This window comes from Globicephala melas, chromosome 5 (genome assembly GCF_963455315.2).
Source record: "Globicephala melas chromosome 5, mGloMel1.2, whole genome shotgun sequence".
Lineage (NCBI taxonomy): Eukaryota > Metazoa > Chordata > Mammalia > Artiodactyla > Delphinidae > Globicephala > Globicephala melas.
The window spans coordinates 123,906,012-123,926,851 of record NC_083318.1 but is presented as its reverse complement, the minus strand read 5'-3'; the positions used below and the strand labels follow the sequence as shown (position 1 = coordinate 123,926,851).

Here is a 20,840-nt window from a genome sequence, read left to right as displayed (position 1 = left end):
GCTTTTTTAATATTGAGCTATATGAGCTATGTATATATTTTGGAGATTAATTCCTGGTCAGTTGCATCATTTGCAAATATTTTCTTCCATGATATAGGTTGTCTTTTTTTCTGTTTATGGTTTCCTCTGCTGTGCAAAAGCTCTTAAGTTTAATTAGGTCCCATTTGTTTATTTTTGTTTTTATTTTCATTACTCTAGGAGGTAGATCCAAAAAGATATTGCTGCAATTAATGTCAAGGAGTGTTCAGCCTGTGTTTTCCTCTAGGAGTTTTACAGTATCTGGTCTTATATTTAGGTCTTTAATCCATTTTCAGTTTATTTTTGTGTATGGTATTAGAGAATGTTCTAATTCCATTCTTTTACATGTATCTGCCCAGTTGGCCCAGCAACATTTATGGAAGAGACTATCTTTTCTCCACTGTATATTTTTGCCTCCTTTGTTGCAGATTAATTGACCATATGTGCATGGGTTTAATTCTGGGCTTTCTATCCTGTTCCATGGATTAATATTTTTGTTTTTGTGCCAGCACCAAACTGTTTTGATTACTGTAGTTTTGTAGTATAGTCTGCAGCCAGGCAGCCTGATTCCTCCATCTTTATTTTTCTTAAGTTTGCTATTGCCTATTCAGAGTCTTTTGTGTTTCCATACAAATTTAAAAATTGTTTGTTCTAGATCTGTGAACAATGCCATTGGTAATTTGATAGGAATTGTACTGAATCTGTAGATTATCATGGGTAGTATGGTCATTTTTAACAGTATTGAGTCTTCCAATCCAAGAACGTGGTACATCTTTCCATTTATTTGTGTCATCTTCAATTTCTTTCATCAGCATCTTACAGTTTTTGAAGTACAGGTCTTTTGCCTCCTTAAGTAGGTATATTCCTAGGTATTTTTTTATTTTCATGCAATGGTAAATGTGATTGTTTCCTTAATTTCTCTTTCTGATCTTCCATTGTTACTGTATGGAAGTAACAATGGAATTTTACAACAGATTCTGTGTATTAATTTTGTATCCTGCAACTTTACTGAATTCATTGATGAGCTCTAGTAGTTTTCTGGTAGCATCTTTGGGATTTTCTGTATATAATATCATGCCATCTACAAACAGTGACAGTTTTACTTCTTCTTTTCCAATTTGGATTCCTTTACTTTCTTTTTCTTCTCTGATTGCTGTGGTTAGGACTTGAAAAACTATGTTGAATAAAACTGGAGAGAGCATATATCCTTGTCTTCTTCTCGATCTCAGAGGAAATGCCTTCAGCTTTTCATTGTTTATGATGTTAGCTGTGTGTCTGTCAAAAATGGCCTTTATTATGTTGAGGTAAGTTCCCTCTATGCCCACTTTCTGGAGAGTTTTTATCATAAATGGATGTTGAATTTTATCCAAAGCTTTTTATGCATCCATTGAGATGGTTTTTATTATTCAATTTGTTAATGTGGTGTATCATAATGATTGATTTGCAGATATTTAAAAATATTTGCATCCCTAGGATAAATCTCACTTGATCATGGTGTATAATCCTTTGAATGTATTGTTGGATTTGGTTTGCTACTATTTCGTTGAAGATTTTTTTCATCTATGTTCATCAGTGATATTGGCCTGTAATTTCCTTTTTTGTGGTATCTTTGTTTGGTTTTTGTATCACAGTGATGGTGGCCTCATAGAATGAGTTTGGAAGTATTCTTTCCCTTGCAATGTTTTGGAATAGTTTCAGAAGTATAGATATTAGGTCTTCTCTAAATGTTTGATAGAATGATAGAATTCACCTGTGAAACCATCTGGTCCTGGACTTTTGTTTGCTGGAAGTTTTTTAATCACAGTTTCAATTTCAGTACTTGTGATTGGCCTGTTCATATTTTCTATTTCTTCTTGGTTCCATCTTGGAGATTATATCTAAGAAATGGACAAATTCTTCTAGTTTGTCCATTTTATTTGTCATATAGTTGCTTGTAGTAGTCTTATATGATCCTTTGTATTTCTGTGGTGTCTCTTGTAACTTCTTTTTCATTTCTAATTGTATTGATTTGGACCCTCTCCCCTTTTTTCTTGATTAGTCTAGCTAAAGATTTATCAATTTTGTTTATCTTTTCAAAGAACTAGGTTTTAGTTTCATTGATTTTTTTCTATTGTTTTTTTGGTCTCTATTTCATTTATTTCTGCTCTGATCTTTATGATTCCTTTCCTTCTAACTTTGGGTTTTGTTTGTTCCTCTTTCTCTAGTTGCTTTAGGTGTAATGTTAAGTTGTTTATATGAGATGTTCCTTGTTTCTGAAGGTAAGTTTATATTGCTATAAACTTCCCTCTTAGGACTGCTTTTGTTCCATCCCATAGGTTTTGGATCATCGTGTCTTCATTTTCATTGGTCTCTGAGTATTTTTGATTTCCTCTTTGATTTCTTCAGTGATCCATTGGTTGCTTAGCAGCATATTATTTAGCCTCCACGTGTTTGTGCTTTTTGCAGTTTTTTTCTTGTAGTTGATTTCTAATCTCATTGTGATCAGAAAAGATGCTCTATATGATTTCAATTTTCTTAGATTTACTGAGGCTTGCTTTGTGGGCCAGCATGTGATCTATCTTGGGGAATGTTCCATGGGAACCTGAAAAGAATGTGTATTCTGCTGCTTTCAGATGGAATGCTCTTTAAACATCAATTAAATAGCAATTAAGTCTATCTGGTCTAATGTGTCATCTAAGGCCTGTGTTTCCTTCTTGATTTTCTGTCTGGATGATCTGTCCATTGGTGAAAGTGGGGTGTTAATGTCCCCCACTATTATTGTGTTACTGTCAACTTCTCCTTTTATGTCTCTTAACATTTACCTTGTATATCAAGGTGCTCCTATGTTGGGTGCATAGATATTTATGATTGTTATATATTCTTGGGTTGATCCCTTGGTTATTATGTAGTGTCCTTCTTTATCTCTTATAACAGTCTTTATTTTAAAGTCTATTTTGTCTGATTTTTCCATCCCCTCACTTTTTGTCTGTATGTGTCTCTAGATCTGAAGTGGGTCTCTTGTAGAGAGCATATATATGTGTCTTGTTTTTGTATCCATTAAGCCAGTCTATGTCTTTGGTTGGAGCATTTAATCTGTTTATATTTAAGGTAATTATCAGTATGTATGTTCTTACATCCATTTTGTTAATTGTTTTGGATTTGTTTTTGTAGGTCTTTTCCCCTACTTTCCCTTTTGTTCTCTTCTCTCATGATTTAATGACTTTCTTTAGTGTTGTGTTTGGATTTCATTTTTTATTTGTGTGTATATATACTGTAGATTTCTGTTTTGTGGTTACCATGAGGTTTTGTTATAGCAGTCTATCTATCTATCTATCTATATATATACATGATTGTTTTAAGTTGCTGATTGCTTTATTTCAAATGCATTTCAAATATCCTTCATTTGTACTCTTCTCCTCTCACAATTATTGGTTTAGATATCATATTTGCATGTGGATGATTTCCTACCTTTACTGTATGTTTGCCTTTACTGACTGGTGAGCTTTCCCATTCATAATTTTCTTGTGTCTAATTGTGCCCTTTCCTTTTCTGCATAGAGAAGTTCCTTTAGCATTTGTTGTAAAGCTGATTTGCTGGTTCTAAATTCTCTGAGCTTTTGCTTATCTGTAAAGCTTTTGATTTCTCCATCAAATCTGAATGAGAGCTTGCTGGGTAGAGTATTCTTTGTTGTACATTTTTCCCTTTCATCACTTTAAATATATCCTGCAACTACTTTCTTACTGCAGATCTTCTGCTGAAAAATCAGCTGATAACCTTATGGGGGTTCCTTTGTGTATTATTTGTTGCTCAATGCTTTTAATATTTTCTCTTTATCTGTAATTTTTGTCAATCTGATTACTGTGTCTTGGTGTGTTCCTTCTTGGGTTTATCCTGTATGCTAATCTCTCTGCTTCCTGGACTTGGGTGACTGCTTCCTTTCCCATGTTAGGGAGGTTTTCAGCTATTATGTCTTGAAACATTTCCTCAGGCTCTTTCTCTCTCTCGTCCTTCTGAGACCCCTATAATGTGAATGTTGGTGCATTTGACATTGTCTGAGAGGTCTCTTAAACTGTCCTTGTTTCTTTTCATTCTTTTTTCTTTACTCTGTTCCATAGTGATTTCCACCACTCTGTCTTGCAGCTCACTTATTTGTTCTTCTGCCTCACTTATTCTGCTACTTATTCCTTCTAGTACATTTTTCATTTCAATTATTATGTTCTTCAACTGTTTGGTTGTTCTTTATTTTTTCTAATTCTTTGTTAAAAACTTCTTGTAACTTCTCACTCTGTGCATCCATTATTTTCCTGAGTTGTTGGATCACCTTTACAATCATTACTCTGAACTCTTTCTTGGGTAGATAGCCTATCTCCATGCCACTTAGTTATTCTTCTGGGGTTTTATCCTGTCTCTTCATCTGGAACATGTTCCTCTGCCATCTCATTTTGTCTAAACTTCTATTTGTATTTTTATGTATGTGGAAGGTTTACTTATGTTTCTTTACCTTGGAGAAGCTGCCCTCTATAGGGGATGTCCTATGTGTCACAGCAGTACACTCCTCTCTTGTCATCCAGTGGCCAGGGACCAGCTGGTCCAAGGGTAGGTTCTGACCTATGTTTGTGGACTCAGTTCCACAGGATGTGGGACTTTATACTTCTTGCCTCTGGTCTCTGCCACTGATGGGTGGAGTTGAGTCTTGGCCCTAAGGTGGGCAGGGCCATGTGAAGGGGCATGTCTAGAGGTTGCTGTGGCCTCCAAAAGTCTTTAGGCAGCCTCTCTGTCTGGGTGGGACTGTTTTCCTGCCCTGCTGGTTGTTTGGCCTGAGGCAACCCAGCACTGGAACCTAAGGCTGTTTGTTGGGCCAGGCCTTGGTGTTAATGTCCCAAGGAAGATGTCAGCCTTCAGATGATACTCCCCAATATATTTACCACCATCTTTTATATCCCAAGAGAGGGTCACAGCTGCCCCCCACCTCCCCATGAGACCCTCCAAGACCAGCAGGTAGGTCCGGCCCAGCCTCCTATGAAGTCACTGCTTTTGCCCTGGGTCCCAGTGCCAGTGCACATGGAGATCTTGTGTGTGTCCTCCAAGAGTGGTGTCTCTTTTTTCCCCCATCCTGGAGCTGCTGTGATCAAGACCCACTGGCCTTCAAAGCCAAATGCTCTTGGGGCTATCCTCCTGATGCCAGACGCCCAGGCTGGAGAGCCTGACGTGGAGCTCAGAATCCTCACTCATATGGGAGAACTTCTGCAATATAATTATTCTCCAGTTTGTGGGTTGCCCACCCAGTGATTATGGGATTTGATTATATCATGAGTATACCCCCTCCTACCATCTTGTTCTGATTTCTTCTTTGTCTTTGGATGTAGAATATCATTTTTGGTAGTTTCCAGTCATTTTTATTGTTATTCAGCAGTTAGTTGTAATTTTGGTGTTCTCATGGGAGGAGGTGAGCTCAAGGTCTTCTACTCTGCCATCTGGTCTTCTCTCCTCTGGAGTCAGTATAGTTTTGTGAGGACCCTAGTTTCAATCATGGCACAGCACATGAAATGAACTTAGACATTATCATGGTCAACTTTGTTTCTGACAATAGGAGCCAGACAAAGCTGAGACAGTAGCATGTCTGAATTTGGGCAGTGGAGATATGTAAGTGGAGTGGAGGTTATGTCAGGCTTTATCTAGAGCAGAGGAAAGAAATGAAACTATTGGCTATTCATTGCACCAGTTCACCAGTTCATTGCACCAGTTCTCTCTCTATACCTTTCCCCAAAGGCTTCTGGAACTGAAAGGGTCTGAAATTGAAGGTCCATCTGAGAAAGATTTGAAGAGTCATGGGAGATAGTACCAGACATTATAAAATAATATAAATCTATAATACTTAAAACAGTATGGCTCAAGCCCCAAGACAGGTGGTAAATTCAGTGGAAAAGTAACCTGCTAGGCTTAAAATAAACACATTCATGTAGCATATGGTAAAATTGGCATTTCAAGTCAACAGGAAAAGGATGTACTCAAAGGTCATAGGTACTGGAATAATGAGATTTGTAAATGACTATAAATAGTATCTTCACATTGTGGGCTCATGTAAATATAAATGTTTAATTTTTTTTTAAAATGGAACATTAGAATAAATAGAAGAAAACACAAATGCATATCAGGTCTAGGATTTTATTTTAGGAAATCATCCTGATTCTTCACAAACTGGTATATGAGACGATATTTATTGTATTGTTTTATATAATAAGTATGCTGATAGTCTTTTACATTTTCTAGAAAGAACTTCTGATAATGTTTTATAAATTAGTCCCAATATAGCAAAAATAGAATGGTCATTTTATAAAATTAGTTATATGAGTCTAAAATGGCTACTGTTCTTTATTTTAAAAATATCCAACTTCAAGACTTACTATACCTTACATTTGACACAGTAATCAAGATATTGTGGTACTGGTGAAAGAACAGACAAAAATAAATGGAACAGAATAAAAAGCCCAGAAAAAGATCCACACAAGTATAGTCAACTGATCTTTGACAGAGGAACAAAGCCAATACAACAGAGCAAAGACTGTCTTTTCAACAAACACTGCTGGAACAACTTGACGTCCATAAGCATACAAAAAGGATCTAAACACAGACCTTACATCCTTCACAAAAATTATCCAAATTGACCTAAATGTAAAATGCAAAACTATAAAGCTCCTAGAGGATAACATAGTAGAAAAATGAGATGAACTTGTGTTTGGCGATGACTTTTTAGGTACACCATCAAAGGCATAACCCATAAAAGAAATAACTGATTAATTGGCCTTCATTAAAATTGAAAACTTCTGTTCTGCCAACAATACTGTCAAGAAAATGAAAAGGCAAACCACAGACTGGGAGAAAATATTTGCAAAAGACATATCTGATAAAGAACCATTATCTAAAACATACAAAGAACTCTTAAAACTGAAAAATCTGATTTTAAAATGGGCAAAAGATCTAAACAGACATCTCAGCAAAGAAGATATACACATAGCAAATAAGCATATGAAAAGATGCTCAGCATCATATGTCACTAGAGAATTACAAATTAAACCAACAAGATACCACTACACATCTATTAGAATGGCCAAAATCCCAAACACTGACAACACCAAATACTGGTGAGGATGTAGAACAAGAACTCATTCATTGCAGATCAGAATGTAATATGGTACACCTACTTTGGAATAGTTTGGTGGCTTCTTACGAAACTAAACTTATTCTTACTATACAGTCCACGTGAATTGTATTTACCCAAATGAGTTAAAAACTTTTGTCTATAAAACACCTCCACACAGATGTTTATAGCAGTTTTATTCATAATTGCCAAAACGTGGAAGCAACAAAGATAAGCTTCAGTAGATGAATGGATAAATACACTGTGGTACACCCAGACAACGAGATTTGATTCAGGTCTAAAAAAAAATGGGTTATCAAGCCATAAAACCTATCGAGGAAACTTAAACTCATACTACTAAGTGAAAGAAGACAAAAGACTTCATACTGTATGGTTCCAACTATGACATTCTGAAAAGGCAAAACTATGGAAACAGTCAAAAGATGAGAGGTTACCCAGGGTTAGTGGTGTGGGAAGGATGAATAGTTGGAACACAAAGGATTTTTAGAATAGGAAAACTATTCTGTATGATACTAGAATGCTGGATACATGTTTTTTTTTTAATTGAAGTAGAGTTGATATACAATGTTTTGTTAATTTCTGCTGTATAGCAACGTGATTCACATATATATATATATATATATATATATATATATATATATATATATATATATATATATACTTTTCCATTATGGTTTATCACAGGATGTTGAATATACTTTGCTGTGCTATGCAGTAGGACCTTGCTGTTTATCCATTCTATATATAATAGTTTGCATCTGCTAACCCCAAACTCTGACTCCATCCCTCCCCTACCCCCACCTTGCAAACCACAAGTCTGTTCTCTATGTCTGTGAGTCTGTTTCTGTTTCATTTGTATCATACTTTAGATTCCACATATAAGTGATATCATATGGTATTTGTCTTTCTCTCTCTGGCTTACTTCACTTAGTGTGATGAGTTCTATCCATGTTGCTGCAAATGGCATTGTTTCATTCTTTTTTATGGCTGAATAATATTCCATGTATATATGTACCACAGCTTCTTTATCCATTCGTCTGTTGATGGACATTTATGTTGCTTCCACATCTTGGCCATTGTGAATAGTGCTGCTATGAACATAGGGGTGCATGTATCTTTTTGAGTTATAGTTTTGTTGGGATATATGCTCAGGAGTGGGATTGCTGGACCATATGGCAGCTGTGTTTTTAGTTTTGTGTGGAACCTCCATACTGTTTTCCATAGTGGCTGCACCAACTTATATCCCCACCAGCAGTGTAGCAGGGTTCCCTTTTCTCCACACCCTTTCTAGCATTTGTTATTTTTAGACTTTTTAATAATGGCCATTCTGACCAGTTTGAGGTGGTAGCTCATTGTAGTTTGGATTTGCATTTCTCCAATAATTAGTGATGTTGAGCATCTTTTCATGTGCCTGTTGGCCATCTGTATGTCTTCTTTGGAGAAATGTCTATTTAGGTATTCTGCCCATTTTTTGAATGGGCTTTTTATTTTTTTGACGTTGAGTTGTATGAGCTGTTTATATATTTTGAAAATTAAGCCCTTGTCAGTCACATCATTTGCAAATATTTTCTCCCATTCCATAGGCTGTCTTTTCACTTTGTTTATGGTTTCTTTTGCTGTACAAAAGCTTGTAAGTTTGATTAGGTTCCATTTGTTTATTTTTACTTTTATTTCTATTGCCTTGGGAGACTAAGAAAACACTGTTATGATTTATGTCAGAGAATGTTCTGCCTATGTTCTCTTCTAGGAGTTTTATGGTATCATGTCTAATGTTTAAGTCTTTAAGCCATTTTGAGTTTATTTTTGTGTATAGTATGAGGCTGTTTTCTAACTCCATTGATTTACATGTGGCTATCCAACTTTCCCAACACCCCTTGGTGAAGTGACTGTCTCTTTCCCATTGTATATTCTTGCCTCCTTTGTCAAAGAGTAATTGATTGTAGGGGTATGGATTTATTTCTGGGCCCTCTATTCTGTTCCATTGTGCCAATACCATGCCATTTTGATGACTGTAGCTTTGTTGTATTGTCTGAAATCTGGGAGGGTTATGTCTCCTGCTTTGTTCTTTTTCTCCAGGAGTGCTTTGACACTTCTGGGTCTTTTTATAGTTCCATATAAATTTTAAGATTATTTGTTCTAGTTCTGTGAAAATTGCCCTTGGTGATTTGATAGGGACTGCATTAAATCTGTAGATTGCTTTGGGTAGTATAGCCACTATAACAATATTAATTCTTCCCATCCAAGAGCATGAGATATCTGTCCATTTCTTTGAATCATCGTCATTTTCCTTTATTAATGGTTTATAGTTTATAGTTCTCTCCATATAAGTGTTTCACCTCTTTGGTCAGGCTTATTCCTAAGTATTTTATTTTTTTGGCACAATTTTAAAAGGTATTATTTTTTTAACATTCTCTTTCTGATATTTCATTTTTAGTGTAAAGAAATACAACCAATTTCTGTATGTTAATCTTGTATCCTACTATCCTGCTGAATTCAGTTATCAGTCCTAGCAGTTTTTATGTGGAGTCTTTAGGAGGGTTTTCTAAATATAGTATCATGTAATCTGCATATAATGACAATTTTACCTCTCCCCTTCCAAACTGGATAACTTTTATTTCTTTTTCTTGCTGTGGCTAGGACTTCCAATACTACATTGAATTGAAGTGGTGAGAATGGGCATCCTTATCTTGTTCCATATTTTAGTGGGAAGGCTTTCAGCTTTTCACCATTATTATATAGGCTGTGGGTTTGTCATAAATAGCCTTTATTATGTTGAGATATGTTCTATACCCACTTTGTTAAGATTTCTTTTATCATGAATGAATGTTGAAATTTGTCATATACTTCCTCTGCATCTATTGAGATGGTCATGTGGTTTTTCGCCTTTTTTTTGTTGATGTGTTGTACCACATTGATTTATGTATGTTGAACCATCCTTGTGAATTGTGGATGAATTCAACTTGGTTGTGGTGTTTGACCTTTTTTATGTGCTGTTGGATTCAGTTTACTAATATTTTACTGAGAATTTTTGCATCTATAACCATCAAAGATATTAGCCTGTAATTTTCTTTTTCGTTGTATCTTTGTCTGGTTTTGGTATCAAACAATGTCTTTGTGAGTGTTCCCTCCTCTTCAGTATTTTGGAAGAGTTTGAGAAGGATCAGTATGAGTTCTTCTGTTTAGTAGAATTCACCTGTGAAGCCCTCTGGTCCTAGACTTTTGTTTGTAGGGTTTTAGGGAGGTTTTTGTGTTTTTTCTTTATATATATATATATATATATATATATATATATATATATAAAAAACAGATTCTATTTCACTTCTAGTGATTGGCCTTTTCAAATTATCTATTTCTTCTTGATTCAGTTTTGGTGGGCTGTATATTTCTAGAAACTTGTCCATTTCTTCTAGATTGTTGAATTTGTTGGCATAAAATTGTTCATAATATTCTTTTTTTTTTTTGTATTTCTGCATTATTGGTTATTATTTCTCCTTTTTCCTTCTTATTTTACTAGAGTTCTCTCTCTTTTCTTCTCAGTGAGCCTGGCCAGAGGCTTGTCAGTTTTGCTTACCCTTTCAAAAAACCAGCTCTTGGTTTTATTAATTTTTTCTATTGCTTTTTAAATCCCTATTTTATTTGTTTCCTCTCTGATCTTTATTATTTCCTTCTGCTGATTTAGTTTGTTCTTCTTTTTCTAATCCTTTTAGGTTGTAGGTTAGGTTGTTTATTTGAGACTTTTCTTGGTTTTTTCTGAGGAAGGCCTGTATTGCCATGAACTTCCCTCTAAGAACTACTTTTTGCTATATATAACTCATAGATTTTGCATGGTTGTGTTTTCGTTGTCATTTGTCTCAAGGCATTTTAAAATTTCTTCTTGGATTTCATCATTGACCCATTGGTTTTTTAGTAGCATGTTGTTTAGTCTCCATGTAATCATTTTTTTCATTTCTTTTTCTGTGTCAATTTCTAGTTTCATGTCACTGTGGTCAGAAAAGATGCTTGAAATAATTTCTATACTCATAAATTTGTTGAGGCTTGTTTTGTGCCCTAGTGTATGGTCAGTCCTAGAGAATGTTCCATGTGCACTTGAAAAGAATGTGTATTCAGTTTTTTGGGATGTAATGTCCTGAAAATATTAAGTCTAACTGTTCTATTGTATTATTTGGGATGTCTGTTTCCTTACTGATTTTCTATCTAGAAGATCTGTCCATTGATGTGAGTGGGGTGTTAAAGTCTCCTACTATTACTGTATTCCTGTCAATTTCTCCCTTTATGTTTGTTAGTATTTTTTAATTTTTTATTTATTTATTTATTTATTTATTTTTGGCTGTGTTGGGTCTTCATTTCTGTGCGAGGGCTTTCTCTAGTTGTGGCAAGCGGGGGGCCACTCTTCATCGCGGTGCGTGGGCCTCTCACTATCGCGGCCTCTCTTGTTGCGGAGCACAGGCTCCAGACACACAGGCTCAGTAGTTGTGGCTCACGGGCCCAGCCGCTCCGCGGCATGTGGGATCTTCCCAGACCAGGGCTCGAACTCGTGTCCCCTGCATTAGCAGGCAGATTCTCAACCACTGCGCCACCAGGGAAGCCCTTTAAATGTATTTGGGTGCTCCTATATTAGGTGCATGTATGTTGATGAGAGTAATATCCTCTTCTTGTATTGATAGTTTTATCATTATATTGTGTCCTTCTTTATCTTTCTTTATGGACTTTGTTTTAAAGTTGATTTTGTCCAGTATGAGTACTGCAACCCCCCTCTTTCTTGTCATTTCCATTTGCATGAAATATCTTTTTCCATCCCCTTACTTTCTATCTATGTGTGTCCTTTGCCATAAGTGGTCTCTTAAAGGCAGCATACTGTAGGCTCTTGCTTTGTTTTTACCCAACTTGCCACTCTATATCTTTTGATTGGAGCATTTAGTCCATTGATATTTAATGTAATTATTGATAGGTAAGTATTTATTGCCATTTTAAACCTTGTTTTGTAATTGCTTCTTTGTTTCTTCTTTGTACCTTTGTTTTTCTTTTTGTGGTTTGATGATTTTTTATTTTATGCTTGTGTTCTCTTTTTGGTTTCTGTGAATCTATTGTATGTTTTTCACTTGTGGTTACTCTGTTTTTCAAGTATGTAACCCCCTCCTATATCTACTTGCTTTAGACTGATAGTCATATAGGCTCACACACATTCTAAAAAAAAGAATCTTCTCATTTTCTTACTCTCCTACCCCTACGTTTTATGATTTTGATGTCCTTTTTTACATCTTCATGGTTATCCTTTTGCTCTTCATTCTGGTTATCATCACTTTCACAAAATTTTTTTAATTAAAAAATATTTAATCTGTATACCGGTTTATTTAAGTGATTTACTTTCCAATTGTGATTTTCTCTTTCCTATAAGATTCTCACTTCTTTCCTATTTAGAGAAGACCTTTCAATGTTTTAGGATAGGTTTAGTATTGCTGTATTCTTTTAGTTTTTGCTTGTCTGAGCAATTCTTTCTCTTTCCTATTCTAAATGATAATTTTGCTGGGTAGAGTATTCTAGGTTACAGATTTTTCTCTTTCATGATTTTGAATATATTTTGTCACTCCCTTCTGGTCGTCAGCATTTCTTTAGAGAAATCAGCTGATAGTCTTAGGGGGGTTCCATTGTAATTAACTCTTTGTTTTTCTCTTGCTGCCTTTAAGATCCTCTCTTTATCTTTAACATTTTCCATTTTAATTATGATATGTCTTGATGTAGGTATTTGGGTTCATTTTGTTTGGAACCCTCTGTGCTTCCTGTACCTGGACATCTGTTTCCTTCTTTAGGCTTGGGGAGTTTTTATCCATAATTTCTTCAAATACATTTTTGATCTTCTTTTCTCTTTATTCTCCTTCTGGAACCCCTGTTATGCATAGATTGGCATGCTTTGTGTTATCCCATAGGCCTCTTATAGTGCTTTTTTTAAAAATAGGGCTTTCTGTCTGCTGTTCTAATTGGGTGATTTCCATTATTCTATCTTCCAAGTCACTTGTTTATTCTTCTGCATTATTCATTCTGCTATTCATTGCCTTTAGCTCAGCTTTCATCTCAGCAAATGAATTTTCTAATTTTTCTTGGCTCCTCCTTATAGTTTCTAGTTCCTTCTTACAGAAATATGCATTTCTGTTGATAGCCTTTCTTAATTCTTTCAGTATTTTCATTTTCTCCTTTTTGAACTTAATATCTGTTAGACTGAAGAGGTCTGTTTCATTCTTCTGTCAGGGGAATTCTCTTGGTCTTTTAACTAGGAGTGTTTCCTCTGCTTCTTCATTTTACTTATATTTCTCTTACTCTGTGAGTTTAAGAGAAACAATTATCTATTGTGGTCTGGGAGGGCTATTTTTATGTGAGAGTGTCCCTGTATAGCTTGTGTGGGTTTAACATTTTTGGTGTAAGAGTTGTTTTTAGTATGGATGCATGCTGCCTCTTTCCTCAGCATGTGCTGGCTGTTATCCTCTAAAAAGAGGGTGTGCAGATGCAGCGGCTGGTGCCCACATCTATGGCAGTCCCAGGCTCCCTCCACATATACCCTTGGTTGCACCTGCAACACACTCCAGCCCTTTCAAACTGTCTCTGCGTAGCCAACCCCAGACCTTTCCCTGGGCCTGATCTCCGAAGCCTGAGCTTTAGCATCCAGCCCCTGCCTGTACCAGTGGACACGTGTCTCAGTCTGGGGAATGCAGGATGGTGGCAGGGATTGTGCATGTCTCTCTCCATTCTGCAAACTGGCTGCCACACTACCCTCTGAGGCTTCGAAGCTCCCCCTCCATCCTAGCTGATCTCTCTGCTGGTTGCGGGGCTCCGCAGGGCACAAAGCTCCTCTCCTCTTTCACATTTTCCTTGAAGGGGCACAGGTCCCATCCTGATTCTCTCTCTCTTTTAATTTTTCTTTTATCCTACCCATTTACGTGGGGATTCTTCTTGCCCTTTCAGAAGTCCAAGGTCTTCTTCCAGTGTTCAGTAGGTATTCCGTGAGAACTGTTCCACAGATATATTTTTAGGTATAGATATATTTTTGATGTATTTGTGGGAGGAGGTGAGCGCTGCATCCTGCTACTCCACTATCTTGATCATTCCCCTCTGGATACATGTTATTACACATCTGCCCAAACAAACAGAATGTATAACACCAAGAATGAACACTAATGTAAACCATGGATTTCAAGTGACAATGATGTGTTGCTGTTGTTTCACCAATTGTAATAAATGTACCATTGTGGTGTGGGATGTTGATAGTGAGGGAGGCTGGGTGGGGAAAGGAGTATATGGGAACTTTCTGTATTTGTCACTCAATTTTACCATGAACATAAAACTGCCCTAAAAATAGTCTGTTAAAAACGTGGAGTAATTCTGACATTCATCTGAAAGAATAGACAAGAAAGAATAGATTCGTAATTTTTTATAAAGAATACTAAGGAGAAAAAACTTGCCCTGTTATAAATTTTAGTATATGTGCTGCCAAAGTGAGCATGCCCTGTTATAAATTAAATGATTTAAATAGCCATAATGATTAAAATAGAAATGTACTGGTTTGCTATTGACACATTTTTGTGTGGAAACAACTTTTATCAAACTCAAATGTTACCATGTCCTACATTTTTCATCCTAACCTCTTACTTGCCAGACAACATTAATTCATCCTCTTGGACTATTTTTAATGTAATTTCATATCTTATTCTTTAATATAAGTTAAATAAGACATAGTAAATTGTTCAAGAATACATCTATTTATTATCATTGAAAGTACAAACTTAGAAGCTGAGGATGACATGCAACATAAAATAAAGGGTTGAAAGTCATTAATACTGCAAATAAATTGCAGAACAACAATAAACAAGTATATGAAGAGACAGCTTAGGTTTGGAAAAGACTAAATTACATGATGAGAGGTGACAATATCCAAAGAACTAAACTTTAACACTTATTATACTGTTAGGCAAAAAAATGAAGTTATATGTATGATAGCACATAATTATGAGTTTTTAACTATGCAAAAACATCATCTACTTAACAATTTGCTTTTTCTTCAAGCATAGGAAAAGTAAAAAGACTGCTATCCTTGCTATATGGAGATAAAAACATTTATTTTGTATTCCAAGCATTTTCCACCTGGAGTTAGAATGAATATGAGATGGCTTTTAAGTATATTTGATCTTCATTGAAACCATGTTCAGATTGTAGCTTTCGGAATACAAAAATATCTGAAACTATCTGTCTGCAGCAAAGAGTTGCCTAATGTCCATTTAGACTTTTTATATTCTGTGCTCTATGGTTTGCAAAACTGATTTAAGATTAATCTGAACTAAAGAACAATTTATGTATGCCATTCCATTGAAATTATGATAAGTGCTTTGAAATTTGAATTACAATTGAAGTAAAATCAATACAATATTCAAAGCTATATGTTTTCTTTCTCAAACTCATAATGAAATAAAAGCTAAAATGACTATATTCTAATTTGCCATGTTTATAGTTTTCACTGAAATTATAAATGATATGGTATCTATTTGTTATGTGAAATAAAGCACATTGCCTAAGATATTTTAGTCACAATGAATCATTAGGGTATTTTTGTTTGGTAGGATAACAACGATTATATTTTTCCTGGCATGATGAATGTCTTTTCATGTCACTGTGGGATATTAAAAAAAAAAAAAGCATTATATTGTTCCCTATCAGAGAAGGATGAAAGGACAATTACCTGATAACTTTTGTACTACTGATTAGAAGTATGCATTTAGAAGAGACAATAAACAAATATTGAAACTAATTTTACTAAACAGCATCAAAAAGGTCAATGTCCTGAAAGATAAGAAAGACTAAGGAACAGTTATAGATTAAAAGAAAGTAAAGGAGCATGATGATTAAAGGCATTAGGTGATCCTGGATATATAGAATATTGTTAGGTCAATTAGAAAAATTAGAATAAGGACTGTAACAATGTAAAATTTCCAGAATTTCATCATCGTTCTGTTGTCATGTAAGAGAACATCTTCATTGTCAGAAGACACAGGCTGAACTATTTAAAGGTGAAAGACTGTGATATTTGGTATATTCAAATGGTTATACAATATATAGTTTCACAGTAATAATAATAAAGTGAAATATATGTGTATACATGTGTGAGAGTGTGTAAGAGAGACAGACGGAAAGATAAAAAGACAGATCAGAGCAAGTGCAAATGATACAAAATGCTAACAACTGGTGTATTGAAGTTTGAATTTTTCAAAATAAATGTTGAAACAAAATTTAAACTCAAAACATGCTGTCTTCAGGACTTCAACTATTCAATTGCTCTTTAGCTAATATTCTGGTTCCAATTCCTCTTTCCCTGGAATCAGAAATCCTCTGCCTGCTACTCAGTCTCATACCATGCAGTTCAGAGGATGCCTCTTTTAAACAATATCAGTTTTGATGTTAGACAGTCTCAGAGTTTTCTGCTAGAAATTAGTAAAATCTGTATTATTGAGCTGGTTGGGTCCTCCTAATCATCAAGTCTATTTGCATGAACACCATCCAACACCCTTACAAGTACTGAAGAGAAGTGTGTTTTTCCTATTGTCTTTCTGTCATTCTTCTTAAATAGTATGATCCTTTGACCTTTTCCTCTTTCAGGTAGTTAGAGAATGATACTGAAAGCAACATTATGCTTCATTTACTAAGTGTATGGGGTAGAAGTGGCACAGAGAGGGAGAGGGAGATGCAAATGATACAGTAGGTTAACGATTGACATATAAAATCATTCCACAGGGTCATTAGATAACACTTTGGAATATCCCTCACAATCAGGTAATAGGTAACTGAATTATGATTTCACTACAGAGAATTAACTACAGTATTTGTAGAAGGATATCTTACTTCACCCTCTTCTATCAACCCCCACAACCACATCTACCCACCTGCCTATATTTGTGTACTTTATATCTCTCTACATTCAGTAAGGCTCTCCCTAGAAGCTCCACTTAGGATTTCCACATTGCTTCCCAAACCCAATATTTCATAGACTCTTTCTCTGCTTTATGTTTTCTACTTACTACTAAGTTACATATTATAGATTTTATTTTGCATCGTGCTTTATTTCTTATCTAGCTTACTAGAATTAGTTTTTGTCTTTTGTTCTGTTAACAGAGACCTGAGAGGTTTTATGTGTGTTTGTTTGTTTTAAAATTCTGAGGACTTCAGGTCTTCATTCATTTCTGGAAAATTCTCAACTAAGAGTATGTGTGTATCTCTTCTCCATTTCCTTTATTTCCTCTTTCTGGAACTGCTATTAGACATTGTTTAATCTTTTTAAACATTCTCCATGTATTTATTTAAGTAAGTGTTTACTAAAGCATAACATACATAGAGAAAAATGTAGAAATAAATATAATGAATCTTCAAAAAGTGAACATGTTGTGTAAAAAGACTCAGGTCAAGAAATAAAATATTACCAGTCCTCCAGAAGGTTCCTATGTGCCCCCAGGCAGTCACAACTCCCCAGATCCACTTCAGAGCCTGCAAAAGTCACAAGTATCCTGACTTCTAAGAACGTTATTAGATCAGTTTTGCCTGAATTCGAATTTTACATAAATGGAATCACACAGGGAATCTACTTTTGTATCTGGCTTCATTCATTCGACAATATGCTTGTGGTATGGATTCAAGTAGTTGTGTATAACATTCTCCATTCTTTTGCATTCTATTATATAAACAATGTATTTAATCCATTCTACTTCAAAAGACCATTTATAGATTGTTTCCAGATTTTGGCTACTATAAATAGTGCTGCTATCCATCATTATGCATGTCTTTTGGTGCACATATGTACACACTTCTGTTGGTTACATACCTAAAAGAGTAACTGTTGGGTCATAAAGTATCTGTACTTCCAGTTTTAGTAGTCATGTCTTTGTGTGACTTCATAGCTCATTCCTTTTTTCACTAAATTTTATTTCACTGTATAGATGTATCACAGTTTGTTTTTCCATTCACCTATTGAACGACATCTTGGTTTCTCTTAGTCTTTGGAATTATGTATAAAGCTTCTATAAACATTTATGTCCAGGTTTTTGTGTGGCATTAGTTTCAAATCAGTTGGGTAAACACCTAGAAACATGACTGCTGTTTCGTATGGTAAGACTGTATAGCTTTGTAAGGAACTGTCAAATTATCTTCCAAAGTAGCAGTACTATTTTGCATTCCCACCAAGAATGAATTTTGTTCCTGTCCCTATAGTTAAACATCCTCACCAGCAATTTGTATTGTCCGTTGTTTGGATTTTAGCATTTTAATAGGTTTGTGGTAGGATCTTATGGCTCTTTTAGCTTGCGTTTCCTAATGATAAATAATGTTGAGCATATTTTTTATATGCTTATTTGCCCTGTCACTGTGCCTGGTATGTGTCACTATATAATAGTAATGATAAATAGTGGGTGAACTGAATTATTTCACAGAATATTTGCAAGGAATGTAAATGCATTATCATGTAGGCATATATCAGTGGCCAAAAAGGTCACATTTATGTCCACTCCAATAATTATAGCCCTCTTAAAATATGCACTCTTTAAAAAAAGAAGTCACCTATTTTTTCTGTGCCTCCGTTTTCTTCAGCTGGTATAAACTTTCAGAATTACATCAGGAAAAATCCTTCCCCCTGGAGAGTAGACCTTTTATTTTGGAGAAGGCTCTGGGCTTGTTTCACAGTGGTTATGCTCCTTGCTGGGTTTATAAGGGGACCTTTCTAGTCCTCACCAGAAGAACCTAGTGGTGAAGTAATTGGATAGGGGACCCCCTTAAGCTTGCAGCCCCCATGATTTTCTCATTTTTAGACTGGTCCACACTCAGCCTCTAGCAGTTTGTCGAATTTTTCTTGTGTATCCCTACCAGTTTATGGCTCAAGCAGCTTCTGCTCCAGATCAGTAGATCTGTCTCTATCTCTCAGGATGTGCCTGTCTCTTCCGATCTCAGAGCAGTAGTTGTCCCAGCAACTTCAGTTTTCAGACGGGTCTAAGAAAAGTCATTGATTTTCACTTTTTCCAGCTTTTTCTTGTTGTGAAGACAAGAGTGATGATTTCCATACTCTACATATGTTAGAGCTGAAATCAGAAGTCTATGAGTATTTTAGAAATCTTTAAAATCTTTGTGTTTCTGTTTCCCAGATTTTTCATTCTGGTTTCTATTAAATCTTTTGTTTAATCATATGTATTTTATAGTCTCATCATATGTATTTTTAAAGTCTCATCACATTGTTTTATTATATATTGTTTTTGAGTGTGCTAATTCTTTTATTTACATGTGCTTATTCTTCCTGATAGTGGTTTGTAATGTTTCATTGTTAGCTCATTTTTAGGAGTTAGGAAAGAAAAATCTGTTCAGTACTGAAAATAATCCTACAAAGAAGTGTCATATTTGCTTTTACAAGATGCTGGAGTTTTAAAATAATTCTTTATATCTATTTATTATCATACCAAAAGGTAATAAAAAGTAGACCCACACCTATGATTAATGGGAGGCCTATGGCTTAGATTTCTCCTACTCAATACCCAGCCACACCCAACATCCAGCACCAAGGTCGGAGAGCCTGTAAACTTTCAGGAGTTTATACAACCATTCTGAAACGTAATTGACAGAAGTTGGGATTCATCTTCTACATCAGGTTAGTTTTAAAATATCTAGATGTTTCCTAATCATTGTTCTACGTATTCCTTTATGGGATTCATTACTGTTTCCCCTTGCTACTTGCTTGTTTTTGTGTTAAGTAGCAGTGGTTACACTATTTATACAATATCAGGATTTCCCCTAGGCTCTTCAAACTTTTCGAAAACATATTTTAGGGCTGCATAATATGCCACTGTGTTGTTATGTCCTATTTTACTTCTACACTTACTTAATATATATAATTTGTACTGTTCTCAGTTTTTCACTTTTAAGATAAATGATTAGACATAGAATTACTTAGCCAGAGGAAGTCATATTTTGAATTTTTTAAGAGGCCTGATTCATACTGTCGTCTTTTTCATCAGATTGTTATTGTCATTGTGTATCTTTTTTGAAGAAAAAGTTTTTGATAACTTGATTGATATGTAATGTCATCTTGTTCTTTTAATCATTTTTCTTTGGTTACTAGTACAGGGGAGTCTAAATTCTACCTTTACCTTTAAGAACTAGAGTTCTTTTAAACTGGGCCTTAGAATTAAGTGGGCTTAAGACAGATCAACAGGAAAGAATCATACAAATTTATTTAATACAAGTTTTACATGACACGGGAGCCTTCATAAGGAGTGAAGAAAGAAAATGGCAAAATCTACAGGCTTTTACATTAGGGTGAAAAAAGAGAGGCAATTGTGGAAAAGTAACTAACCTATGTGGAGAGGCTAAAGGGGGAGATAAGAATTATTTTAACAAGGTCTACTTGTACAGAATTCTCTTAGTCCCAGCTTCTCATCCTTAATGATAAGAACGTTACTTTTCTTCTGATATAGGGAGGACATCTTTCACATGGAAATTTCACCTCCTGCTTGGAAAGTTGGAGTGTTATTTATTTATTTATTTTGTAATTGCCATTTTTCAAGTGCCTTTAACTCAGAATAGTCAGTACACCAGAGTGGCTTTTTTTTTCTTTTTTTTGCGGTACGTGGGCCTCTTACTGCTGTGGCCTCTCCCGTTGCAGAGCACAGGCTCT

General features: G+C 35.2%; 1 protein-coding gene across 1 annotated transcript in view; it reads right to left on the bottom strand.

Moving 5' to 3' along the window:
* STPG2 (sperm tail PG-rich repeat containing 2) overlaps nucleotides 1-20,840 on the bottom strand; it is a 514,734-nt gene that overhangs the window by 16,506 nt on the left and 477,388 nt on the right. The window lies entirely within an intron of this gene.